Source organism: Anser brachyrhynchus (genome assembly GCF_964034855.1).
Source record: "Anser brachyrhynchus genome assembly, chromosome: 2".
NCBI lineage: Eukaryota > Metazoa > Chordata > Aves > Anseriformes > Anatidae > Anser > Anser brachyrhynchus.
The window spans coordinates 66280134-66307478 of NC_137695.1; the positions used below are offsets into that span (position 1 = coordinate 66280134).

The following is a 27345-nucleotide window of genomic DNA, read 5'->3' on the forward strand; positions in this document are numbered from 1 at the left end:
TCATCCAGTCCAATGTTTATTGAGTGTACATATTCTGCTTTATTTTTACCTAGTCTGTGTACACTTTTCTTCATTTTTGAAGTGTGCAAGGTTCTGTTTCTTTGAAGAAAGGAGAAAACAAGGAGACAATGGTTTTGTTTATGTTTCCTGACCCCTCAGACAGTGTTGTCAAAAATTCTGTTCTCAGTGCTAGTCCAGCCCATTTCTGAAGCTTGCTTCTCAGTCTGTTTCTGTGGTTTCACCTTGTTTCTGTCTTGTTCACAGGTCACTTGATCAAAGAACAATCAGATCCACATTTTGCTCCCATAGTTCAAATCATAGAGGATCCATAGATAAACACTGTTACAGCGGTAAAAAACTGATACAAACTGCAAAGTGGTGGCCTTTGGTCAATCCAATTGATATTCTCTGTCCCCTAAACCGGTTCTTCTCTATATATCTCACTTTTACCGCAGAGATTTCAGGAATCTGTGTTTTTATAAGATGCTTCAATCTTAACACCTTTTGTGTTCATTTGATATTTATCTGTGTGGTGCTACAGCCTAAGAAATAATTTAACCTTCCCATTTCCCAAGGCAGCTATTCTTTATGTAACTTTTGATAGTACTGAATGACTCCTAACTTCTGCATTTTTAACTATGCTCCTTGAAACCTGTCAAGGTGTCTTTTCCTGCTGTGTTTAAATGTTGAGGAATGTGAATGAAAATTTATATAGGATATAGTCATTGATGCCAATAATTTCCCTTGAAACTTTCCATTGACCTCAGTAGAAATTCTACCAAGCCTTTGTTAGGCCTATAGTAGATTGCAGTGCCCCTTACTCTTTTTTTGTTTGTTTGTTTCTATCAGCTATGCCTGTTGCTATGAAAAGCTGTCTGTGAATTGTGTCCTTCCCAGAAAAAGCAGTTCTTACAAGGCAAGACTTGACATGACTTGATTTTAATAGCCTGTCCAAACCGATATGATACTCATTTTGTGTACTTCAGGGCATTAGATTCCACAAGAGTTTGTTGTTCTACCCAATTAATTTGAAAGACTGTGCTTCATCCCAAGAATAAATTGATGAAAAAGTTTTACAAAGGTTGATCTTTGATAACACAGCTGAAGGTCCTTCAAATACATCAAGCATAGGAAGTCAGAAACACATTAATTTTCTAAGAGTAGCAGTGCAACAGAAATAAGCTGGAGTGTCTTTTGTTGGGATTGTACAAGGTAGTGCTCAATGAATTTTTATATCACATCAGACTCTCACTTATAGCAGAAGCTTGAAGTTTTTCATTCCAAATATAGTGCAAACATTGGCCTCCTACATTACTCTCCCAGACATGTTTCAGAGGAGCAAGAGAGCTTTATTACCTTTCCCAACTAATATTATCCCACACAGTCTGGGAAAGCTCCCTACATTTCTCCCTCTCTTGTCTGGTCTATATTTTGGCTTTAACTACGTCTGGCACCTTTTCTCTAGGCAGCTTTTGGGCATTTTATCATCTGAGTTAACTTCGAGCTTTCACAGTGAGTTGTCTGTGGTCAGCTGTGAAGCAGGTGTATGCCGTGGTATTTGCTGAGGTGCTGTTCTTCTTGCAGCACAGATGAGACATTGTTGAGTATATTACATGGTTCCCTTCTGCATGTCTGCTTCTGTAAATCATGAATGCAAAAAGGGAAGGGGGTGTGGTGCTCAGTCAGGTCTCACCCCACAAAGGGCTGCAGCTCTGTGTCCATGGAGGTAGGAGCAAACAAACAGCAAGGCAGGCAGGGGCAGAGGTCTCACCAGCTGGAGGCAGACACAGAGTACCTGAGCAAGGCGATCCAGGTGGGTCTGAAAACAGTATGCAAGGTCAGCCGAAAGTGTCATCATTGCCGAGAAAGCCCACAGAAACTTCTTGCAGCCAAGATCTAAGCCCAACCAAGGTTTCTCAAACATCTGTCCTCTCAGCAAGTTCAGCTTCTAGGATGGATAAAGTACGTGCTCCATACCCAGCAACATGCAAGCAGATATACACAACCTCAGACTGGAGTAATATCAGTGCCCTGCGAAACTACTACACCTTAACTGCTCTGAACAGATTTGCTGAGGGTGCATATTGTGCCATCATTTAAGTTGTTGAGAAAAATACTGAATATTGGTACCAGTGATATGCCATTTGTTGCCAGCAGGCAACCTAATGTTGGGCCATTGACTATGGCTAGGTAATGAGGGCACTAACAGCCTTAATGTTCCTGACCAGCCTCACCTGGGGCTTCCACCTATGCCTTCTGCCCATGGCCTCAGGTGCTCCATTTAAACTCAAGTTTGAGCATTTGCTCCTGGTCTGAGTTATGAAACGGGTACCCATATCTTCAGTCCTGCCACTGGCCTTGTTTCCTCGAGGGACCTTGGATCAGGATTTTAGGTAGCTTCTTCCTGGTGCTGTCTCTTGGATAGTTATTAGGCCCACGCTACAGTGTTTTCTTCAGTTCTATCTCTGGTCTCATCTCCTGCTGTTCCTGCATGGCCTCCAGGTTAGACCCTGGAAATAGTTCATTACCCTGCTCTTTCTGGGACCGTCAATGGACCCTGTTATCACCACCACGCTGCTTGCCATGTTCAAACCCTGTTGGAGTGTGCCCTGGTTGTCACCTTTGGCTCCTGGCTTGTCATCCCTTGTGGAGCTGCTCTGCTCTTACTGCTCTCCGGTAGGTAAAGTAACACTGGAGATCTGTTGGTATTTTTAGTTTTTTGTGGTTACAAAGTTCAAACAAATTAGGATGTTGTTTCATATAAAAATGACAAAAAATATGGTGAATCTAAAGGAAGAATAGAGAATAATATTAAAGGAGAAGAATAACTGATTCCAATTGTTAAATACCTATCACTCTGAATCTGACCTAGCTTTTATTTTTCTGTGCAAACTGTCTTTGGCAATAAGATGTTGGCAACACTATTTACTCCAACAACCCATTTCAAATGTTGTATTCTTTATTGTTTTTCTCAGCTGCAAAGGTTTCCTGCAAGGAGTATTTCTGAGAAGGTTGAGGGGTCCTGGGGGGGGGGGGGGGGGGGGGGGGGGGGGGGGGGAAGGAGCTCTGTAAGAATAAAATCAGTGATGAGGTACTTGAATTCACTCCCATGGAAGGTAGTAACATTTATGCTAAAAAGAGAACGTGCAATATTGGAGTAGTTTTTTTTAATTATTATTTTTTATTTTTTTATTATTAATAGTTAAAAGGCTAAAACTGATCATTTCTGCAACGTAGGCAGGATGAGTCTGTTATATATGATCACAGTGATCTCAGCAAATCATTACATGAACACAATACTCTCCTCTCAAGAGTTTTTTTTTACGTCTCAGTGCTGGCAAATTTGCCATAATTTTTCAACTGTTTTCTGTCAGTGCAGATCTTGTCTGTTTCTCAGTCTTTCAAACCCACAGACTGTTTATCTGCATGCAGTAGCTGGATTTGTGTCTTCAGCTTTGCCTCTCTGACCGTAATAGGTGACAAATAATAAGAGAATAGTAATAGTAGCAAGATTTTTTTTCTGAGTCTGGAGTAACCTCTAGCATTAAAGTTACTCTAAGGGCTAGAGTAACCATTAGTGTCCTTTCTTAGAGCACTGAAAGAGAAATGTGGATATAGCAAAGATGCTTAACTGCTGTTTTCATGATGTTAAGCTTAAGCTTAACAATTTCCTGAAAAAAGGAAATGGTCATATACAGTACAAAATATATGTCCAGAAGAACAGCTACCTTGTACCAAAAACTGTGGTGTCCACATTAACTTCTCTACTGCAAACTTTCTGGGAGTGATCAGTGTGCAACATATTGGCTTTACAGAGAAGGGTAAAAATCAAGACACAGAAGGACCCAGGGCTCTCCTATGCTTTTTTTCTTTAGCAATCTCAAAGCTGCTTCTGGTGAGCAAATTAGCAAGCTAGTTGTTGACACCTGAAGTGTCCAAACAGAGAAGCAAGAGCTTGGGGAGTTGCAGAAAGCAGAACCATTCCTTAAAGTATATGGCAAGAGATCCTTGGTGAGGCTAGGTGTAGAGTCTTCACAAGGTCTCCTAATGGACAGGAGAAGTGACATTGTATGGAGTGCAAGGGGGAAGAATAGCTGGGCAAAGCTGGTTTTGAGGTGTACTGGGTGGTTTTGATGTGAGGGGACAGAATTATGGGAGAGGTGAGCCTTATGTGGGAAAGATTTAGAGGGTTGCTCAGAAAGAGTTATGGGTGTAAGTGGGTGAAGGAGGAGAGGCTGGTATGCAATAAATGGGATTAAACACAATCTCTGCAAGAGGAGGGAGGGAAAGTAATGTAGCTTTGTGGAGATGTATGAAGAGACCTAGTATAGGAGAAGACAGGGACATAAATATGGCTCTTTCTGGAAAGGACGGGGAACATCCTGTCTCTTTTGCATGAGGGACAACCAAGGACTATGATGGAGAATGCATAACACAGGGACTTTTTGCTTTGAGACACTGCATTTTAAAACTGGAATTTGGGTAAATGAGGATGATTGAGCACTGGTGTAACTATCTGTGAATTGTCTAGCTACCAACCTCTATTACAGATGTGCCTAGCTGGCAATTTCAGAACTATGAAGCTAACAATACAATTCCTTTATTTCAGGTTATCTTACTTTTTCTACACATGAGTAACTCTTATTTTTGAGCAATTAGAAGCATGTTTAGTCAATGTGGGTTTAGCAAAGAAAAATGGGTAGAATTTTCAAAAGCACTTAGGAACAAAATTTCTGTGGTTTTAAACTATTCTGTAATACTGAAACTGCTTTGTTTTTATGAAGCTCCCCCCCCCCCCCCTCACCCCCCCCCCCCATGAAATTTTCTGGAGTTACTGTAATTTTGGGTGGAGGGGACTAAGCAAGCTGTCATGAAAAAGGTAGACTCTTAGTAACTGTTGTGTCTGGAAAGTTCACAGAACTGACTATTTCTAGGGCTCTGAATATGTATCTAGACTTGCTCCAAGATTCAGCAGCGGGAGCTGTGGCTGCTTATAGCAATATTTTAGCTTTCTGTAGGGAAGGCCCAAAAATACAAAGCAGATCTTCCTTTGTTTAACTTATGCTTTCTATGCCTAAACATGTCAAACACAAGCACTCCAACACAATATTTATTTTCTAAAGTAAATATCCTCCTTGGTAGACATCTGTGTTCTTAATTCTGTTCTTTATTAAAACATCTGTTAGAGAAAATATCATGCCATATTTTTTTCTGTTTGCAGTTTCCAGCTCCAGATGTTCCCAATGAAGTGGGAATAAGCCTGGATAACCCAGCAATCCTGCTGATGATATTGTGACAGTTACTTGGCATGCATGGCAATCTGAGTATTAAAATTCAATAAAGTGGATCATCTGCAAATTAGATTGAAGTATTTAGGAAATTGGTTTCCTTTAAAACTGAAGATAAATATGGATGGAAGCTCCTCTTCCTCTGACCTTCTTATGTTCTCTTCTCTATGTAGTAGACACATTCCTGTCTTTGTTCATCAACTTGCCTTGGGCTTAGCAAGAGTGGCACTTCATTCATAATTTCTTCTAAACAATACTACTGTTTAAGGATACATTTGGCATGTTGATGACATGATACAAAAGTAATGCAAAGAAGACTAGGTTTTTTGCTCCTACTCTGATGTAGTTCTTTGTATGGTAGTTCTACCTGCACCACAAAAGTAACCTCTGACTTTGAAATTGAAGTTTGGCTTCTAGGGATTTCAGGAAAGCAAGGAGCATTTTTTTTTTCCCTCAAAAAAGAGGTACCTAAATTATTATAAGGGGACAGGTTGATAGGTTCCTAAATGTTTGAGGCTAAAAAGGACACTAAAGCATCTACTTGGCTGAGAATGCTCTGAGGAGATTCCCACATCACAGGCAGTGCTGACACCAGGGTCATAACAGAGAATTTTAGCATTTCCTCAGTTCCTTCCAGCATTAGGGCACTCGTTCTACAGCTGTCCTGCCTCCTTTTCAGAGCAGTGGTGTCTCAGCTGCTGTATTAGCCCGATTTAGTACCTCATTTGCAGGGTCAAGTAACATTACTTCTTGTTGCTTTTTTGTGGTAGGTTAGTTTCTGCTCTGTTTTATGCTGGTGTACAAAGCTGGAATCACTGAAATTCACTTTCTGACCTGATGTGTCTGTCTGTGGTTGAAACATCATGTATCCTTGTGAAGTTCTGGCCCCAGCTTTTCAACTTTATGTAATCTGAAGTTAATGCCACGTGGTATGCCAAGCAAACAGCCTTTGCTTATCATAACCTTGTTCTGAGCAGGTTCTCATATCTGCATTGCTCAGGTGAGTGGCTTCCAAACCACATCACTGGGAAGATTTCAGTAAGTTTTCAGGAAGTTACAGTAAGTTTCCAGTAGTAGCAGTAAACTTGTTCAGTTGAATCTTTGCTAAGGAACTAAAGCTGGACTCAGGCAAGGAAGAAACTTTTAGAGGGGAGGATGAGATCTTATATTAAGGAACTGATCTTCACCATATTTATGAACACCCAAGAACTGCTAAAAACAGGAATTAGAAGAGTGGTGCCATGGCAGGTTAGGCTATAGGTGAGGCGTTTCAGTTTGGCAACTCAGATGAGAGCATCACTGACAAACGAAAGGATTTAGTCAAACTTTAACTACTTGTCAAGTATACTCTGGGCCCTAGTGCTTGTGTAATTGATTTCAGCAGAGCCTGACTCCTTGTGTTTTTTTTTTTTAGTTTCTTCCTTACCTCTTTACCTGTCTACAGATCTTAATATTTTACAGCTAGAAGCATGAACAGCATGAATAAAACAAGTTTCTGATTTATGAAGTCTGTGTGACCGTTGTTGTGACCATCCTTGTCAACTGTAGCAAGCCAGCTTTAGGTGAATGTCAGTTTTAGTGAAAAAGAATGAGTGGAAAGAGAAATTACTTAGAGAGGGGGGAAAAAAAGTGACATTTAAAATTCACCTCAAGCAGGGATTTTTGTTTGCTTCTTCATGTGAAAACACAAACAGTAAGTTTATTCAAGAAACTAACATTTCAGTGAAGTTGTTCCTGATTAACTTGAGAGACTTCTTTTTCTAGATCTAATTTGCTAGCTTCCTATAACGATTATTAGAGCTGTTGGAAAAATCTTGGCAGAAACTTGAGGAAAAGAAGTCAAATTTCTTAGCTCTTCTTTTTGTCCAGCAGTAAAGATATTTCAGTTTAAGATGACATTTTAAAATAAATGGAGCTGCGAAAACACTGAAGCTATACTTTTCAAGAGAAGGCACAAAGCATATCTTTGAATGTAGGTACAACAACACTGGGAATGCAAATGGTTGTTAACTATTGCATAATGATACTTTAAAAATTTTCAAATATTAATAGATAGAATATAAAATTATCAGAGAGCTCTGCACTCCAGATGATAAAAATAATAGGTTAGTGAGGTAGGACTTATTCTTTGAATGTGAAGAAGTTTTAATGAGGCTCACTGTAAATAACATTACTATGGAACTATGGACAAATTCTGTACCATTTTTCTTATCAGTATCTTTTTCAGTATCTCATTCAGTGTGAATGTGCTAGTGGACCCTTCTTTGATACAGTCAGTTCATGCGGGTTGCTCCTTTTTTGGAGATGATTATGAGAATTCAAAGTTGATATTTTATGCCTATGTATGAAGTGGTTACATGAATAAATGTAACTGGAAGTGCTCTCAAGCCACTTTCAATAATTTACCAGCAGTTCTGGCGAACTGGGGAGGTTTCAGTTGATTGCAATGTGATGCCTATCTACAAGAAGGCCAGGAAGGAGGATCTGTGGAACTACAGGCCTATGAGTCTGACTTCTCGTGTCAGGGAGGGTCATGGAGCAGAACATCCTGAGTGCCATCACACAGCACATACAGGACAACCAGGTGATCAGACAGAAACCCACTGCATGGGTTTTTGAAAGGCAGATCCTGTCTGACTAACCTGATCTCCTTCTACAGTAACATGACTTGCTTAGTGGACAAGGGAAAGGCTGTGGATGTTGTTTACTCAGACTTTAGCAAGGCATTTGGTACTGTTTCCAACAGCAGTCTCCTGGAGAAACCGGCTGCTCATTGCTTGGATGGATATATTTTTCACTGGTTGAAGAACTGGCTGGGTGGCCAGACCCAAAGGGCCACTGTGAATGGAGTTGTATCCAGTTGGTGGCTGGTCACCAGTGGTGTTCCCCAGGGCTCGGCACTAGGCCCAATTGTGTTTAAGATTTTTATTGGTGCTCTTGAGGAGGGGATTAAGTGCACTCTCAGTGCGTTTGCAGATGACACCAAGTTGGGCAAGAGTGTTGATCTGCCTGAGGGCAGGAAGGCCCTGCAGAGGGGTATGGATAGACTGGATTGAAGGCCTGCATCCAATTGTGTGGGATTCAACAAGGCTAAGTGCTGGGTGCTGCACTTGGGTCATAACAAACTCATGCAGTGGTATAGGCTTGGGGATGAGTGGCTGGAAAGTTGCCCAGCAGAAAAGGACCTGGGGGTGCTGGTTGACAGCCGGCTGAACATGAGCCAGTGGTGTGCCCAGTTGGCCGAGAAGGCCAGTGCCATCCTGGCCTACATCATAAATCATGTAGTCAGCAGAACTATGGAAGCGATTACCCCTCTGTACTCGGCACTGGTGAGACCACATCTCCAGTACTGTGCTCAGTTTTGGGCTCCTCACTAGGTGAAGGATAGTGACTTGCTTTAGCATGTGCAGGGAAGAGCAACAAAGCTGATGAAGGGACTGGAAAACAAGACGTGAGTTGCAGCTGAGGGAGCTGGGGCTGTTTAGTCTGGAGAGGAGGAGGCTGAGGACAGATCTCATCTTTCAGGTAGTTATAGAGAGTGTCTTTAAGTAAGGTGGGTGTTGGTCTCTCCTGGTTAAGCTATGCAAAGTTTACTGCACAGTGCAGGAGAAGCAAACAGCTCTGCATCCAAGGGTACTCTCATCTGCCAGCCATGCTTGTCTGTCCTATGTGCCATAAACTGACCATATCAATCCACAAAATGTGAAGCACTTCTGTTACTAGAATAATGAATGTGTTGATGTCATCATAATTACTATGACATCAGGTTTTCCCTGATGTTACAAACACTTGCAATAGCACTCGAGTTTTCATTTTCTTGGCATAAGTTTTGAGAATAGTTTCTATCTTGGAGTTTTGCTACTCCACCATGGATTGGGAGGGAGAGTTCTGGACGGGCTATCTGCATAATTTTTGGAGCTTAACTAAGGATTTGAAATTCCTATTTGCAGCAGTGGAGATCCATTGGTCAAAAATTTAAAACAGATTGCCATGGGGAGGTACAGAGAAGCTGCATTAGATTGCGTAAGCTAGATTTTATAGCTGAAAAACTGCTTTTAGGTTACTACTGCTCTTAAATAAGCAAAATACTTTATGAATAGTACATTGCAAGAAGGAAGACTTTTTGTGAAGAGTTTGAAGCCTAATGTTTTCTAAAATATATTTTAGAAAGATATAGGAGAGTTCCTAGGAGGATTCAATGTCCTTATCAGGGACTGACAGTTTTCTGGGACTGTCTTGTCACCATGTGATCTTTTTACTCTGGTCTGCTTATTTTTCTGTTTTCAGCAGAAGCTGACACTTCTGTGGCAAAGACCGTGCTATACAGTCAAACCTCAGAGACAAGGACATTATTTTATAGATAACATTTCATAAAACTTATGAGAATATTAGCAAATAGCTTGAAAAGAGACTGGAGAGATGTAGTAATGTATTCTTTATTTAATGAAGTATACACAATAGTCAATGGATAATGCTTCCATAAATGTAAGACTGTTCTCAGATGTAAAGCTTCATTGTAATGCAATTGATTCCTTTAATCTAGCATGCCTTGTATCATTGGATTGGTTAAAAAAAAAAATTCAGCTGAATATCCTTCTGTTGATTTGGCAGGTGGTCTAGGCATTTGGCTCTGCTACAGGGAGCCAAAGTGTCATCGTTTTTATATCAAGTACCAGGTAACGAATAGTTGGGAAACAGCTTACATAACCCTATGGTTCAAGGTAATTCTATATTCCTCAGGCTTATACTTCCACCTTATTTCTAACCAAGTCTTAGGGAGGATAAAATTATTGATCCGTGGGCTACAGTCTGACTCTTTTTATTGTTTTCCATTCCTTTCACAGGTTTTCCTCCCATACTCTATCAAGAGGGCTTTAACTGTCACTCTTTTAAGCCCTTTCCTCATCCTTTTTAGCTCTTACTAGAGTTTCTAAAACTGAGAATATGAGCTTGGTGAAGACTCATGCCGAACTTTAATTTGATTCTTGTTTCCTTTGCAAGCCCACTCTCTGGCTTCAGCAGCTCTTAAGGCTTGGGATGGTATGATCTTTGAATTTAGGAGTAGGGCCACTCTATGTAGCACAGCTTATGCATCTCTTATAGTCAGTTGAGATCTAGTTGGTGCAGTCATTAAGATGCAATTAATTCCATCATAAAGTGTACATTTAAGGGAAGCCTGCCAAATTCCACACTAAAAAAGTTCATCTCTACCCATTAAAGAAAGTGTATGTAGTGAATAACATAGACACGTACACTTAAAATTCAGGGAGGCAGATCAGAAATGGGAGTAAAGATTGTTTTACCTAAAGCATCTTTCTGACAGTGACAGGAAGCTGATATAGATATTTGGGTATTTGACTTCTGTATAGACGTTTTTCACTCAAATTAGGTTCAGAAAACAATCTGGAAAAGCTGCGTGTCATGTTTCTCAACATGCATGTCAAGAGAGCAGACAGTTCATGATCTCTATTTGGTTCCTGGCCTTTTTGCCAGTGGGGGTTATAATTCTGATTTCGCTAGTGGGTGCCATGGAGAGGATGAAGATATATCAATTGTTCACTGCCTTCCTGTCTTCTCCAGAATAAGAACTACAGTGTCATCAAATGAAACTAGCAGTTACCATGTTCAAAGTGAAAGGTTGTGATCCTTTATCCAGTGTGAAGCTGAACTGGGAGACAGGACAAGTCCGTTGAGCAAAAAGCCAGTGATGACAACTGAATATGTTAAAAAATAAAAATGTCTGGATCAGTAAATACTCAAGCTGACTGTGATAGTTACAGAAATTATGCTGAAGAGAATTATAACAATATAATTGTTCTGTTCTTATATTCTTCAGGCATCAAGTTTTCTCCACTGTCAGGATGCTAACAAGATACTGGACTAGTTTTTGGTTGGAGTGGTTCTTAAGACCAGAGTGAAATGTCTTACAACATAAACAGGGGTCCTTCAATGGCAAAGATGTTCATAACATCTAGCTTACTTGAATAGGAAATGAATGTGTGTTTATATAGGTGTAAGCAGTTTATATTGTGTGGTTTTTATATCATTCATTATTGTTACATATCAACCTTTAAAACAGTGTTGTCAGTAACATATCTAGTATATAACACTTTCTCATAAGCTTCCCAAATACTCAGTTTACATGAATATCACCCAAAGGTAAAGAATGGCAGATATGAAGTCCAGCCAATATTTATGGAGATGGATCACTGCTCCGACTCCAATGTTTTCATGTTAAAACCTACCTAACTTTGATGAACTGATTTATGAATCAGTGATTCTATGCTTTCCAGGTGTGTAGCTTTTCATGAAATTTCTGTTGAGCCTTTGTATCAGTGACAGCTTTTGGCTTGATGAAAGTTTCTGATTTTTAGGATTCTACGATCCCCACCATATGTGGCAGACCTTTGGCAGAGCGGATGGTGAACGTAATGCTTGAGCACACAGTGCAAAGGTCTAGAGCAAGGGGAATTGATGGCTTTCCAAAGACAGTTGTGCATCTATCTGGATGAAGGCACTTCATTAATGGCAGTTGGCTTTCATAACATTCCTGGGCTATTTTGCTAGAGAAACTTTCAATGAGAAAAGGCTGATCCTCAAGACCTTGAGAGGTAATGCATTCACACAAAGTTACAAGCATGGCATAATCTCTGTAGGGTGTTCCAAGTGTTACTGTTATGCAAACTCTAGTCACAGTGCTGACTTGATTTCAAACTCTGATACTTGTAAGAGTGAGTTTGTTACCTCCTATGGGATCTCAGCCTTTAAGGATTTTAACATTACTTTAATATCAATCTAATTTTGCTTCTGTTGAATGACATATGTGAAGGAAAATTAGACCCTATTACTATATTAGATTAACTTGGTTTCTGTTGTTGGCTATTTTTGTCCCAATTACTTTTGTTCCACTTAAACTGATGTGAGTATGGAGCTGACTTCTACCTGCATTCCAACCCATAAATACTCAGCATCTCACAAAGGTCAAGAAACTTTAAGGTACGCACTAAATGTTATCCTGAAGGCTGAGAATTAACAGTTGTCTACTCTAAATTGTAGACATTTTTAGGAATAATTAAAGACAATAATATCCAGACATTTAAAGGAGCTAAACCAGAACATAAATACATTTTTTTTGATTTCCAATATAAATCTTATTTTGATATCTTTGATACTTCCATTTCTTCTTTGACATCTTTTATTCACATATTATATATATATCAGGGAAAAGGATAGAAATTATTATTTGAGTACTTTAATAAATATTTGTGATTTTTTTCTATCAACTTTTTTGTCTAGGATTTAGAATACTGAAGAAAGTTAATGCAGGAGAGAGAAAAATGAACTATGTATCCCAAATGATTTTCAAGAACGTATTTTGAGATGCTTCTGTGCTGCAGTAAGCTATAGTTAATAATCTGATAGCCCCAGTCATGTTTAGTCATGGATGTTTTGAATAATCTGTGAACAGGTATATCTGATAGAAAGAAAAACTACATATTTTGTAGTTCTCTGCTCCTTCAGGGAGTACGTGATCTGTATGTATTTTACTTCTGTGTTTATATACATGCACAGCCTTGTGAAGCAAATGCTTTCTTCCTTACTTTGCTTCCCTTATAATATTTGTAACTGAGTATTCTGCTTTACAGGTAGCATTTAAGTAACGCAGTGTGAGGGGACATAATTGAAAGTATCCTATTATCCTAGGGAAAAGGAATATCAAACTAGTCCCTAAGTTATTTTTTGTTGAGTATATGTTTGAAGTTTAGAATTGCTTTTATAAGGAAAGCAATTATACTTGTGGCAACTAAAGGAAAAGATCAATGTTCAGAGCACTTAACTGAAGAGGTTAGGTGGACAATTACACACTTACTGAACTGCCATTGGCTCTGACTTGTCAGAAGCACTTGATCTTTCTGAGTGCAAAATCTGATGTCTGTGTAATCTAAACTGGCTCATTTTGTGAGCACTGGGCTAAGTGTTTGTCTTAGCTGCTTGTATTGGTCTAAAAATACAAGGGGGGGGGGAAGAGGTGGGGAGGGAGAAGATCTTGATGCTGTGTAAGCACTGCTCAGCAACAACTAAAACATCGGTATGTTATCTTCACAAATCCAAAGCATAGTACTGTGCAAGCTTCTATGAAGAAAATTAATTCTATTCCAGCCAAAACCAGTAAACTTATGCATGACTGCCTTCATGGAGGGTGTTTTTATGCCCTGAGCACGAATGTCCTTCTCTGTTTATGAATAGAAGCTTACTGCTTCATGTGACTTTTCTTACCCAGTCTTGCACAAGAGGGAAACAAAACTGGAACAGTTTCTTCCTTCTGTGTTCTCTTGATCACAGCAAGAAGTAGTGGACAAGCAACCCTTCCTCTACCAGATGAAGATTTATGGGGAGTTAGAGATGGGGCTATATATCTTTGTACAAGTATATAAGCTCTGTGATGATCTTGCACATCAGTACTTTCATCTTTGAAATCATTCTTGCTGAAAAGAGGAATGCTTTCAAGGTGAGGAAAGACTGTTAGATTATTTACTCAAACCCCTTGAGTGTATTAGTCCATAAGTCATCACCAATTAAAGTGAGTTGAAGAGCTTAGTTATAGTGCATCCTCCAAACAGTCTGTAGTTGTTGCCAGATGACTTCTGAAATATAGTCTGACTCCTTTTGTATATTCCAGGTGGTAATACTCTTCTCAGATACAAATTTGGGCTTTAAGCTTCATTTTGAGGTCAACTAGTTTCTGTCAGATGCAACATTATAGTAGACTAAATATATACTTGTGGTATAATTGCCTAAAGTAACTAGGAAAATAAAACTAATATTCACATTTTAAAGAAAATGTACAGCATTGAAGAGGCTTTCAGGGTAGGGCGTAGCTGCATTACCTGAGCGTTCCCTAGGCTTCCAACCTTAGATGCTATGGCACCGGGGGAACCTGGTGTGCTGATTCTAAGGAACATTACGGAGTGTAGAGCGGAGTGGAGACACTGCGGCTAGGCTCTGTGACCAGGTGGGGACTCAATTGTTCTTGTGCACACCAAGACTGATAAGCTGTGCTTTTGCTACCCTGAGCCAACGACCTGTCATGTTTTTGACAAAATGCTGTACTCTAGTGTACTTTTGCTCATTATAATATCATTGTAATACCAAAATGCACCTCCATCTCAAAAGCTACCCACCTCCAAGGTGCAACCACCCCTCACTGGGCACGCACTCTGAATTTCTTGGAGCCTATTCCTTTAAACGGAGACAGGAAAACTTTTCACCAATCATAACTAAGATATGCTTAACTAGAGTCACTCAAGCTCCACCTAAAAGATAGAAAATAGTATAGATTGGCCTAAGAGAGAGGGGATGTCAGGAAAAATACCATCATTAGGGGAGATACCATCATGAGGAAATATGCCATCCCGAGGACCTCCTGACTTCTGGGATCAGTCAACGGGCTGAGCCTCTTCCCCCCCATTGGGACGCCTTTGGGTGAGATTTGAACACTTGGTTATACTGGGTGTCCCTGCAGAAACTTAGAAATCTCTATACAGTCTTTGTGCCTTTTAATGTGTTAATTTCCAGGCTGTGCACCTGTGTATTTCATGCATGCTAGCTTGCTTTTGCAGACAGTAAATTATCACCGGCAATCCAAAGAACCTGTGTACCTGTTGCTGTAATAAATTGCACTTAACTGCATTGTTCCTAGCTGTGATAGTTCTCATTGAATGTGACTAGAGTGAGGGTGTGTTATGTTGTTGGTGAATCTGTGATCGTGATAGTTCAGTGCTCTGAATCTGACCAGACCCATATCGGTTAATGTGTTATTGGTGAATCTGTGATTGTGACAGTGAACTACCTATGTGATTGTGATCTATTGTGATTGTGAACTACCCCCAACCAGACCCGTAACAGTTAATCGGCTACACCCCTTAATGCGACAATACTATAGGTCTTATGGTGTATGATACCTCCCTGAATTTATAAATGACTTTAAGAAATTGTTCTATGATTTTATTATCTTGTATTATCTTGTATGTCCTAAAAAAAAAAATCAACACAATTCTTCAGTGTTAATCACCTAACTGATATTGTACACAGATTTAACACAGACTGTAAGGTGGTTCTTAAGTGTCACATTAGCCTCCTTTGCCCCAGACATGGTTAGAGATCAGCTCAGTTTGTTGTCTGAGTCTCTTCAGTTGCAGGTGCAGTTTTCAGATCTATAGTAAAGACTCAATCTGATTCTCACAAAATCTTATTAGATAGTACCTCCATTGGAGGCTGACTTCCCACTAATTTCTAGTGTTTCTCCATTAGCCACTTCACTTTTCACGTAATATGTGCTTTGTATTTTAGTTTTTAGAAATTGTCTGCTGTACAATACTATAATTGCTTCACAAATGGCCATTATATCTATGTAATTATTTTTATAATCTGTTCTTGCCATTTATGAGTGTTTAACTAATGGAGGTGGAGCTTGACCAAAATCCCTGATCAAAATGTCAGTATTACCTTTCTTTCAGTGATGAGAGAGTCAAGTAAACTTTTCATGGCTATCAAAAAAAAAAAAGTCAGAATTGCCAGATGTTTTAACTTGTATGTGGATGTTATTTTCCCACTGGAAGCTGTCTACCCACATGTACTGTCAGGATTTAAATCATGTTTAAGAATAATATCGTACGACAACAGACTTTGGTGTTATAAGGACAGGGCTTTTACTGCATATATTTCCATGTAGGGAAAAGTGATAGGGAACAGACTGAGCAGGGAACAATAAAAGTCTCTCTTAAATGGTCTTTAAGATTTGCAGGAGTGAAAGTAAAGTAAATTTTTCATCAAAAGCTAAAATGCTGTACTCTCACTCTTCTCTAAGCGGAGAGAATGAGGTAGCAATAGAGGACAAGAGGAAATGGGCACAAACAAACACAGGAGGTTCTCTCTGAACATCAGGAAGCACCTTTTCACAGCGAGGGTGACAGAGCATTGGCACGGATTGCACAAAGAGGCTGTGGAGTCTCTGTTCTTGGAGATCTTCAAAAGCTGCCTGGACAAGATTGTGGGCAACTGGATTTATGCTGCTTGAGCATGGGGATAGACTGGATGATCTCCAGAGGCCCCTTCCAACCTCAAGCATGCAGTGATTGTGATTTTGTAATATGAGGCAAGAAATGACAGGACTTTGCCAATGAAATATGAAAATATGAAATATTTTCATATTATGAAATATGAAAATAATGAAAATATGGTGAAGGATCTTAACTAGAGTAGAACAGGTTCTCATTTTTAATATTATATTGATGTTTGATTTCTGAATGGCTTATGAATGACATCCACGAATTATTAGATGTTACAAACCTGAACACTACATAATTTATCAATTTCAAGTACAGCAGAACAAATTTATAACAAAGCTATTGGCTTTCTGGACTTCCAAAATATCTGTAAGAATTGATTATAATACTTAAGCTGTGTATTAAACATTAATCTTTTAAAAGCATTTATAATTAGGGTGTTAATACGAAGCCAGTTTCCTTTTTACTATGGTGTAGCACTGCCTGGAAGTGGGAGAAGGTATATTGATTTAATGAATTATTTATTCTTTCAATACATTCAGTGAACCTGATATGTTGGACTTTCTGAAGTAGAGGTATCACATGAGATGATCTTGATACAACGTGCTGACCTAAATTTCCTTTACATTTGTGGATGTTCAAGTCTAGAGTCAGAGACAAATAAGCCTTTGGTAAGCATAAGTGGAACAAAACTGAGTACTGATGTGGAAGCAATGCTGAGAGTCAAGCCCAACTCTTCCCACAGTGAAGATGGGACTGTGTGTGTGTGTTGCGGGGGGGGGGGGGGGGCAGAATCTTGTGTACAGATCTCCAGGAGCTCTATATGACTTTTCAGGCTCATTTATAGGGATCTCCAGGCAGACAGTGGCGTCACTGTAGATGGAAAAGGAAATGTACAGCAGCACTAGTACTCAGTGATGACAAAGCTCCAGTGTATACCCATTAGAGTAAATTTCTAACAAATGAACCTAATCATTACCATTAAAATACAAATAACTCCTACCTGTTACGTTTGAATCCTAAACATCTTGTTGGAGATTATAGGCACAAATGCTGCTTACTGATAGAGGTTCAAATGCAGAGACAAATCCTAATAAGCAGAGGACCTGATGTGTTTTGAAGTGTAGGGATCCTTATTTGCATTCTATTTAACTTGGACAATTTACCAAAGTAGGAGAAAAGCTGAAAACAAAAGCCTTAGAACATAGCTACTTTAATGGTAGGGCAGATGCTTTGTACTTTCACAATTGCTTTGTAATGGAAAGAAGACAGGCTTTATCATTAGACTACAGTAGTTTTCTAAATAGAAAATAGCACCTGTAATGACCACCTAGCATCAACCCCACTGATGTGATGCACTGCAATTACGTGCCTGTTTGCTGTATCATCTCTTTATCTCAGCTATCTGAGAGTATTCTGGAGATATCACAATCTGTTCTTCTCTGCTGTTTTGACTGGTTTCCTGTCCTATCTAGACAATTCAATAATGGAAAGAGGATGTTACCTATTTCCAAGACCTATGGTTCCTAATAAACAGAGTGGGAGAAACAGCTACAGCAGACAGGCTCATGGACCATATATCTCTATGTAAGAGATGTTTTTATAATTCTTGGTCTCTGTAGCAGTATGTCCTGATTCCCTGACCTGTTGTAGCAAAGTGGAGCTTGCCAGAAGAATGCAACTAAGGAATTTTTGTGCCAAGTTTATCATAAAATACTCTGTCCTGGTCCTAGGAATGTAAGAATTGGCAGATTGAAACGTCCTTCACTGCACTGAAATCTTATTCCTTACAAATATCTGATGGGAGAGTCTGATGGGAGCAGGTGGAAAGAAAGCACCTTTGCCCTGGCAGGTTACCAGTGCCAACCTTCTTTTACAGATCTGTGTGAAAACTAGGTTGACAATGATATCACATAAAGGGGAATACAGTACGTGCTACAGAGCCTTTTCTTAGTCCAAAAAAACCCACCCCAAAACTTCCCAGTGTGGGATTTTGTAGAATCTCTTGATGAAGCTGCACATGAATGAACGCTACTGAATATGTTTAATGCTCCTTTTTGTTCAAGTTCACACAGAAGCAGAAGACTAAAATTGCCACCATTAAAAGTGCAGAGAGAGCCTCCAGGAAGCCATTCGGTGCTACTGTAATAAACATTCATTATTAACACTACTTTGTGAACTAAGAACGAAGCTATTTTTCTGGTATGACAGACCTGCTGTGTACAGCTCTGAAGCATGCTAGGGATACATGATAAACTAAGTATTGATATTTAACAAGAGTCTTTACTAATTCTTCAAATTTACCCTCATGGGCAATAGAAATAATCATATTCTGTATTATTTATTTGAAGATGCTGAGTCAATTATTGGGCATAGTAAGAGCACTACAATGTTTTTTCTGTCCAGTTCAGATCACCTTATGGCCCCAAGCAGGTTTCTTTAATACATTTGTAGCAGCCCAGTGGGAATAGGGATATGCTTAATGGAACTACTCAGTAGCTAACATATTGGTGACAAGGGCATCATGACCAATCAAGCCTGTTTATAAAGGACTTCATTTATGTGGATCCTTTTACTACTATGTGAGTTCACATGAGTTTGCATTAGTCCCCACTGAGCCCTTCCTGTGGGTCTGAAAAGTGCATTCCTTTTATACTGGAGACTCAGGAGCTGAGAACATGCTGAGTCTGTTAGCATTTAACACCAGGTTTTTCTGTAATTTATCTGGGAGTTGTCAACAAAACAGTCCACTTACTGGGCAGCAATATTGACAATCTAATGGACAAATCAAGTAGGACTGTTAGTGGGCTGTATTTAATCTCCATGTCAGAGAAGCATTTTTGTGAGAAGGGTTTCACTGGACTACAAATTGAGCATAAGCCAGCTATATGCACTGGCAGCAAAGAAGGCCAACAGTGTAAGGAAGACATGGAGTTACTGGAATAAGCCCAATGTAGGGCCACAAAGGTGATCAAAGGACAAGTATATCTCTTATATGGTGAGAAGTGGACAGAGGTTGTATTATTTAGCCCAAAGAAGATAAGGTGTGGGGTGGGGAAATCTTATTCCTTGCAAATATCTGATGAGAGGATGTAACAAAGAGTATGACTGTTTCTGGTGGTGCTCAGTGACAGGAAAAGGTATGATGAGCACAAGCTGAAACAGAAAACTTGATCAGAATGTAAGAAAAAACAGATCATAAGAAAGAAAAAAAAAAAACTGTTCTACTGTGAGAATGTTTGAATACTGGACCAAGTTGCACAGAGAGGTGGTGGAGTCTCTATGCTTAGAGATATTCAAAACCCAACAGGACACAGTTCTAGGCAATGTGCTGTACGTGATCAAGCTTTTTGCAGTGGCGGTTGGACTAGATGATACCAGAGGTCCCTTCCAGCCTCAGCCATTCTGTGACTCTTCAAGCATCAAGTCCCTGAGATAAGCCAATATTTTTTTTTGCCAGCCTTCTGCACCTTTCATGCATCAGTTTTATAGATGGGGTAGGTAGCACCTATTATTTCCAGAGGTTTTGGATGTTTCCCATTACCAGACCCTGTAATCTGGACCCTGTAATGTAAACCCAGCTTTTCTTGGTTTGCTGAATTTTACCTTATTCCAGCTGACAGACTGCATTAAAAAAAGTTTATACTTTAATATTGCTGCTCAATATCATGAGGCTCTCTAGACTCTTCAGTGAGAGACCTTGGCTTGAGAATGAGGCTTCTTTCATTTCATCTAGAAGGAGTGAATAACAATGCTGTTCCAAAAGGTAGAGGGAGAAGTTCACCCTTTAGGTGGAGGATTGGAGTTGGAGTGTGACATCAGCCTGCCAAGGTGGCCTGGTCCTGTAGTCCTGCCTCTCATTCCCCTCATCTCTGCTCTGGACCCTCACACAAGACCCCACCTGCTTCCTTTCCTCTTGTATTTTTCTACTACACATACAACATTCTGTTTACCTGTGTTTTTATACCATACCTATTATGATTCAGAATATCAGAGCAACATATTTAATGGCTTAGTACATTATTACGTACATTACAGTCAGATGGTAGTAGTTAGCACGTTGTCTGAAAGAATAGGCTACAGGAAAGAAACCTGGCTGAGAGTTCTCTGTAATTTTCTCAGATATGGCAGTGGTGTTCTGAAGAATCATGGACTTTATTTGTGGTTTTATTCTGTAGCAAAATGAACAAATGAAATAATTTTAATGAAATTAAACAAGCTTGACTTTCATTTGGCATCTTGTCAGACTCAAAGATAAGGTAAAGAACCCTACATCTGAATATATGACATTCAGGATGAATTGTGATTTACTCTTTTCAAGCAGCAATACACAGGCAGTTCTTTAAATTAAAGTAGTAAGAAGACAACATTGATGTTCTCAAGAGAGTAAGTAGCTGTCCTGTCACTAGCACTGCAGATTGCATTTTGTAGTTTAAATTATAGAAGCAACAGACTTTTTCCTTTAATTAAAGTTTGAACAGAAGGGGAGGCTGGCTGGCAAGGGCTGGTTCTTGCCCCAGTTAAACTAAAGTATCCTATTAGTAAGTTCTGTTGGGAGAGTTCAGCAACTAAAAAGGACACATAAGACATATTTTTCTAACTTTCTGAAGGCCTATTCTAAAAATAAGAACATATTCACTGTATTTCTGCCTATTTCATTTCAAATTCATCAAAGAGCTGGGAGTTCATATCTGCATCTGTTGGCTTCAAAGGCAAAGTTTTGGTACAGGACAGATGATGAACAGAATTAAGAACTGGTTTCTCCTTGAAAGAATCTATAGCCCACCAGTCTATCTTTCAACTATGATTAATTCTTCTCCCCAGCCTTTAATATGTTGCTTGTTGTGGGAATACTTGTTCCGGAAAAGGTTAGAACAGGACAACCTCATTAGCTGACCACAATGAGACATCAGATTTTTTTCCGCTTTTCCGCTTTTGACTGTGATGATCAATATAGGAAAAGTTCCTCTGGATAGAATTTTGATGTAAAAGAGTCTTTGTTTTGAGTACCCAGAGAGAGGAGCAAATCTTTAACTATGTGTAGGTGTTTGAGTAAAGCACAGCTTGAGTGTCTGACAGACTCTTTCACTAGAATGCCGTGAACTGCAATTGGCTTTGCTTTTTATTGATAGGAATCAAGTAGAGCTTTTTGCTCAAAATACCAAGAGCCAATTTTTACTTGTGATTTATCATTGCCATTCTCACTCCTTTCTGTAGAGGCTAACATTTGCCCTGTCTTCTGACCAGATTCTTCTATCCTGGTGGTCTCTGAACACCTTAATATTAAAGTCTGTGCCAGAAGCAATGTAAAAACACCCATTGTAAGTATGATTGCAGTACCATTATGCCCTAATCCAAGCAGGGGAGCAACTTACCAAGGCATAGACATACCCAGCAGATGCTTCTGGCTAAAGATGTAACAGTCATTTGTCCCCAGCAAAACTTGTGCACTGTTGTCGTACTGGAATTTATCACCTCTTTTGGCCTGTTGGCAGAAAAGAATTTGCAAGTCTTCCTCACTGATTCAGTGCAAACTTCACCAGCTAAATGTAAACTTCTGGAAGAGATGGTTTGATTTAAACTGTGACACTTGCAACCATTTGCTGATCAAATGTCTGCCTGAATCTAAACCAAGTGATACTTAAGAAGATAAGTTATGTCAATCACAACCTCTTCTAAGGTGATCTGGGTTTAAATCTAATCAAGTTAGTCCTCAAACCCTCCTGAAAATGTGTTTATCCTGCAAGAAACTTCAGCTAGAACTCTGTTCATCTATTCATCTTAAATGTAATATTTTCTTATAGAATGTTGAAAAATTGCTTTCTTAAATGTAGTCCAGGTGAGAACAAAATGTCATGTAAGAAACAGACTGAGAGGAGAATAGGAGTCCTTGTATTCCACACAGCGTCCTTAAAACAAAAAGAATTTTTTAAAAAGATACTGCTTCAGGAAATTTGTAGACATGGTGCTTCCAGTACTGTAAGTGGAGGAAGATAAAAATTATATAACTGAAAATATTTTTGATTTCCTGTATTTAAGCAAATTTCTATACGTTATTATTGAGATATTGAGATTACACCCTCTCTAAAGAAGACCTTATAAAAAAAAAAAGCGTGTAGCACAGATGAATTTCGTATATAATAACTAAGCCAAGGATCCTCAAAAATAGGAGTGTATGGTTAGGTGAATTCTGTCAAAATGACGAGTGTCCAGAAGGTTCTGTGGAAGAAAATGGAAGCAGTTTCTTGGTTGTAGTTTTGAAAATAACTTATGTGAACGCCTGTGCTGGGAGCAAACAGTGCATCAAAACTTCGTGCTTTTTAGTTCCAAACTGACTGTTGAAGTCCTGCTCTTGTCCTTTATTGGATGTCTCTCTTATATGGATGTTTCCACAAACTGTCTCTAGCTTTTCCCAAAAAATCATAATTTGTATTAGTTTTACATAATCACTAGTAACCTATGTAAATGTGTACATGAAGTCCAACCATAAAACCTACCTGTATTTAAACTGAGTATATGTGTCAGAATGAAACCAACACAGTAACTTATTGCTGGATGTTGATTCTAACACTCTCCCCACACAATGATTTACCAAGAAGAGCTACCTTTTCACAGTGTCACTATCAATCTTGCTGAACTGTGGAAAAGCAAGTAGCAATCCAAAAGGGTCTATAGAAGAGTCATTTATCATCTGTAGAACAAGCAAATATAGTGAAGGGAGGTGTAGAACTTCTTAGTAAATTAAAATGTACAAACATGCATGCCTGTATACAATACAGTGCAAACCCCAGGAGAGGGAGGAATCATTCTCACCTGTGCTGATGGTGCTTGGAAGGATAAGCAAGGAAATGCTGAAACTTTAATCATAGCCATTTTTATCCAATATTATTGGTTGGTCAGGTAAGCAAAGACCAAGACTCTGTGTTTTAAGGACACTCAAATTAAGAACACTCAAAAATGCTAATCCATGTTGGCTGAATACCAACCTTATGAGATTCAAATGAAGTTGTTTTGTCTATTTTAAGCACAAAATTTAAGGTCATGTGACTTGCAGTTTTTGCCTTTTCCGGCCATCCTTATTTTGCAGTTCTGTTCCATGGAAAAGAGAAATGCATAGATTTTTTTCATCCTGTAACAGAGTGAAGTGAAAAATTTTCATAACGCTTCTCTCCAGTTTTTCTGAGACTCCATATATGCAATAGTCCCAGTGATGTGGGAAGATACCTGTGTAAACAACTCAAATTCTCCCAGCTGCTCTGCAAACAACACTACATAGGCCCTCCTCCTTTCTTGGCAAGGTGGAGGTAAAGTTGAGGCTGCCTGGCCATCACTCTGCAAAATTGCTCAAGCCTGCAGCATGCCATGTGTGGCACAGTGATCAGAGGCCCTCCCTTGTTGTAGGAAGGCTGCTGTTGAGCAGAAATCCTACTGTGGACCAGAGAAACCAAAACAGTCAGTGGAACCAGCACAACTCTGAAGCAAATTTCTTTCAGAGGCAAAAGTTTCACATGCATTTTTTTTAACTTGATGGAAAATTAAGCTGTAGTTTAAATTTTTCTCTCACTTATATGGCTTAGTTTGTAGTCCTGAATGATTAAAAATGGAAACTAGAGGTAGCACTCCATACTTGCCTATGCCTTCCATATGCTGAAAAAGTTACAATCGCTTCTGATCTTGTGCTTAAAAAGAGTTTAGAGGACGTCTGTGCAGCTCCAGAAGGCAAATTTAGCTAACTGTAGATGCATCTCTAAAGTGTCTTTGCAAGTAAGATGTCAGTGCTGGTTAGGGAAACCAGAGTGAAACTGCTAATCACCTCCATCATTTATTCTAGTACTATGACATATTCCTATCACTCATTTGCAGTATTCATTGCCAGCTTCAAAGGAAAAGTATAATAGAACAGTGAATGGTTTTGGATGTAGCTTTCTTTTACATAGGAGTATCTTATATTAAAAACAAAAAAACTTTTGAAGGCAGAACTATAGACTATGGAAAAAACAATCACTGTGTTTTCAGTAAAGTTAGCATTAGACATAGGTTTCACTAGGTTCTGTCAGCTTGTTAGGTATGGGTCACTCTTTACTTCTCTGTATGGGACTATATCTGCAACCTGTAAAGGCAATTGTGTATGCCCTCTATATGAAATACCAAACTTTTTTTGTATTATGACTATACCAATTGGGTTAAACAACATATGTTTCCTTCACTGTGCCTGTAATATGTGCTTTTAATAGCCTAGAAATATTGTCAGAAAAAGAGTAATTTCTATTTCTTATGATAATTACACTGTTGAGGATGTTGAAACCAGGAATGAAGGGTGTGATGTTGAGAAGAGACATATCCTTTACTGTCTCTGTTAACGACCTAAGTCCTAATCTGATATCAGATCTTGTTTGAGAGATGCCTGACAGAAATTTAAGACACCATATCACAGGATGGTTGAGGTTGGAAGAGGCCTCTGGAGATCATCTGGTCCAACCCCTCTGCTCAAGCAGGGGCACCTGGAGCTGCTTGCCCAGGACCATGCCCTGATGGGTTTTGAAAATTTGCAAGGAGGAAGACTCCACTACCTCTCTGGGCAACCTGTGCTGGTGCTCAGTCACCTGTAGAGTACAGAGGTGCTTCCTGATGTTCAGAGCAAACCTCCTATATTCCAGTTTGTGACCATTGCCTCTTGTCCTGTCACTGGCCACCACTGGACATTGCCTCGTTCCATCCTCATTGTAACCTCCCTTCATGTATTTATAGACATGGATGAGATTCCCCTGAGCCTCGACTTCTCCTCGCTGGACAGTTCCAGCTTCCTGAGCCTTTCCTCATAGGAGAGGTGCTCCAGATCCCTCATCATCTTTGCTGGACTCTCTCACGTAGCTCCACGTCTCACTTGTACTTGGGAGCTCAGAACTGGACTCTCTACTCCAAGTGTGGCCTCACAAATACCAGAGGTGGAAGGATCACCTCTCCTGATCTGCTGACAACACTCCTCCTAATGCAGCCCAAGATACTGTTTGCCTTCTTTGCAGCAAGGCCACACTGCTAACTCATATTCAGCTTGGTGTCCACCATGACCCCCAGTCCTTTTCCGCAAAGCAACACCTGAAAGGAAAAAAGGCCACCTGTATTTGAATTGTGTTTTGTTGTTCACTTTTGTAGCTTCGACTTGAGGTTATCAAGTGTAATTTCTGGTGCCTTGTTCTGATTATTAAAGAAAATAATGTTGTCTTTTAGTCATTAAATGTGCTACCCCAAGGAGGAAAAAAAAAAAAACAGCTGAAAGGCCAGTACTATATCCATTCCACGAAAGATAAGATTTAGTTAGTAGATAATCTGAGGTGCTTGTTCTTCATTATGTCTACCTCATTTTCATTGGTCATGCTGTGATTAGAGCATGTTCTTTTGCAATGAGCACAGACCTGGCCCTAGTCATGGCCTCTGTTTCAATGATGACCTTAAAAGCAAAAAAGCTTCTTTATGGCCATTGGTGTGCATAACCACAGTCCCGCTGAAACAAATGTTTTTCTTTAGTAATTGACATGTCAGGAGGTTAATAGCAGTTTATGTCATGGTAACATAAAAAGATATTTGAATTTTCAAAAATTAATATCATAATTGATTTCAGAAGTGATTCAGGTGATCTCCTAAATATAAAACATAACCTCTCCTAAAATTAAAAAATGAAAGTTCTAAAGGAAGCAATTGTATATTCTGATTTTTCTGTGTTGCAGTTTGTGGTTACTTAACACTTGCATTCCTTTTGAGTTAGGATGATAAAAGACTGTTAAACAGGATGATGAAAACAATGTAAAACAAAAAGTGTAACTAAGTCAAAATGCCTTCCTTCAGAGTACCTACCTTATATTTGTAAGTGCTTCAAGAAGAGCAAGATCTTGCTAGGGTAAGAACACTATGTGAACGACTGTTGAGAAATCCTCATGTCATTTGCTAGCCTAAGGAAGCCCTTAAGAAGAACAAAACCTAAATGCTGAGTCATACACTTCGATATCATCAGTTCTGACCTGATTTCTGTTAGTAATGCTTTGGCTATTGAAGAAAAAGTTGCAGTTCTTATCTCCAATTACTCCAGTGGCTCTGGGAAAAAAAAGTACCATAGCTCAGGGGATCACCTCAGTTCAAAGGTAAAGTTCAATCTCAGAATTAAGGTGTGGGGAATGAAAAATTTCCATCTTTCAGCATTGGGAAAAAAAGCTTAAAGTAATAAGCTGTAAGTAATGCTTATGGAGCACTGAATAAACTTTTGAATTTGGTTTATTTTTAGTGCAAATGCTAAAGGACTACATAGTAGCTAGATAGGAATAGGGAAATTCATAGAAACTGTTGTTTTTATTGTTTGGGTTTTTTTTGAACAAACAAAAAAAAGCTATCATGGCCATCTGCTGAACTGGTGACAGGGAAATTGTATATAAGATGAATTTGCGAGAGAAACTGCAGAGAAAATAAAAAATAAGTGGTCTTAAAGGGGTAGATGAAGCACTAATTTGAAGCTACAGTGACCTCTGTGCACATTCATCTATAGTATGTGCAGGAGTTCAGAAGGGCTTGACACAGAGAAAGGTGATATACCTTTAGGGTTAGGGTTCTATTATATCAGTATTGAGAGATCAATTACACAGAAAGAAAAATGCTTATTTTTAAGTGAAGTAGTCCTTTCTAATGATGTAGTCCTGTATGGTGTTGAATATGAAAGGCTCTTTTTTGAAAGGCTCTTTTTTAATTGAGTGTGCTGAGGTTGTTTGTGTCAAAGGTAATTGCTTTATTTACACCAGTGAAACATTTATAGAACCAGCTGCTTGGACTATGTTTTAACACTAAGCAGGAAGTATGAAGACTTTACTATTTACAGACCCAGGATTTATAATCTATTAAGGTCAATACAAGTTGCAGTGACCTTAGCTGTTCTCAAGATTGGGTCTTTACCATTAGCATCAGTCAGCATATTTGCGTCAAGTCTGCCTCAATGCAGGTGCTTATGC

The 27345-nt window shown here is 39.2% G+C and overlaps 1 long non-coding RNA gene across 2 annotated transcripts; it reads left to right on the forward strand.

The window, feature by feature from the left end:
* The first annotated feature begins 2 nt into the window (after positions 1-2).
* Positions 3-26112, forward strand: LOC308189744. 2 transcript variants are annotated; one of them, XR_013946566.1, is made up of 2 exons: positions 3-2676; positions 25103-26112. It is a non-coding gene; the product is annotated as an uncharacterized lncRNA (long non-coding RNA). The 2 variants fall into 2 exon arrangements; XR_013946567.1 differs by lacking the exon at positions 25103-26112 and adding an exon at positions 5222-5371.
* The last annotated feature ends 1233 nt before the right edge of the window (positions 26113-27345 follow it).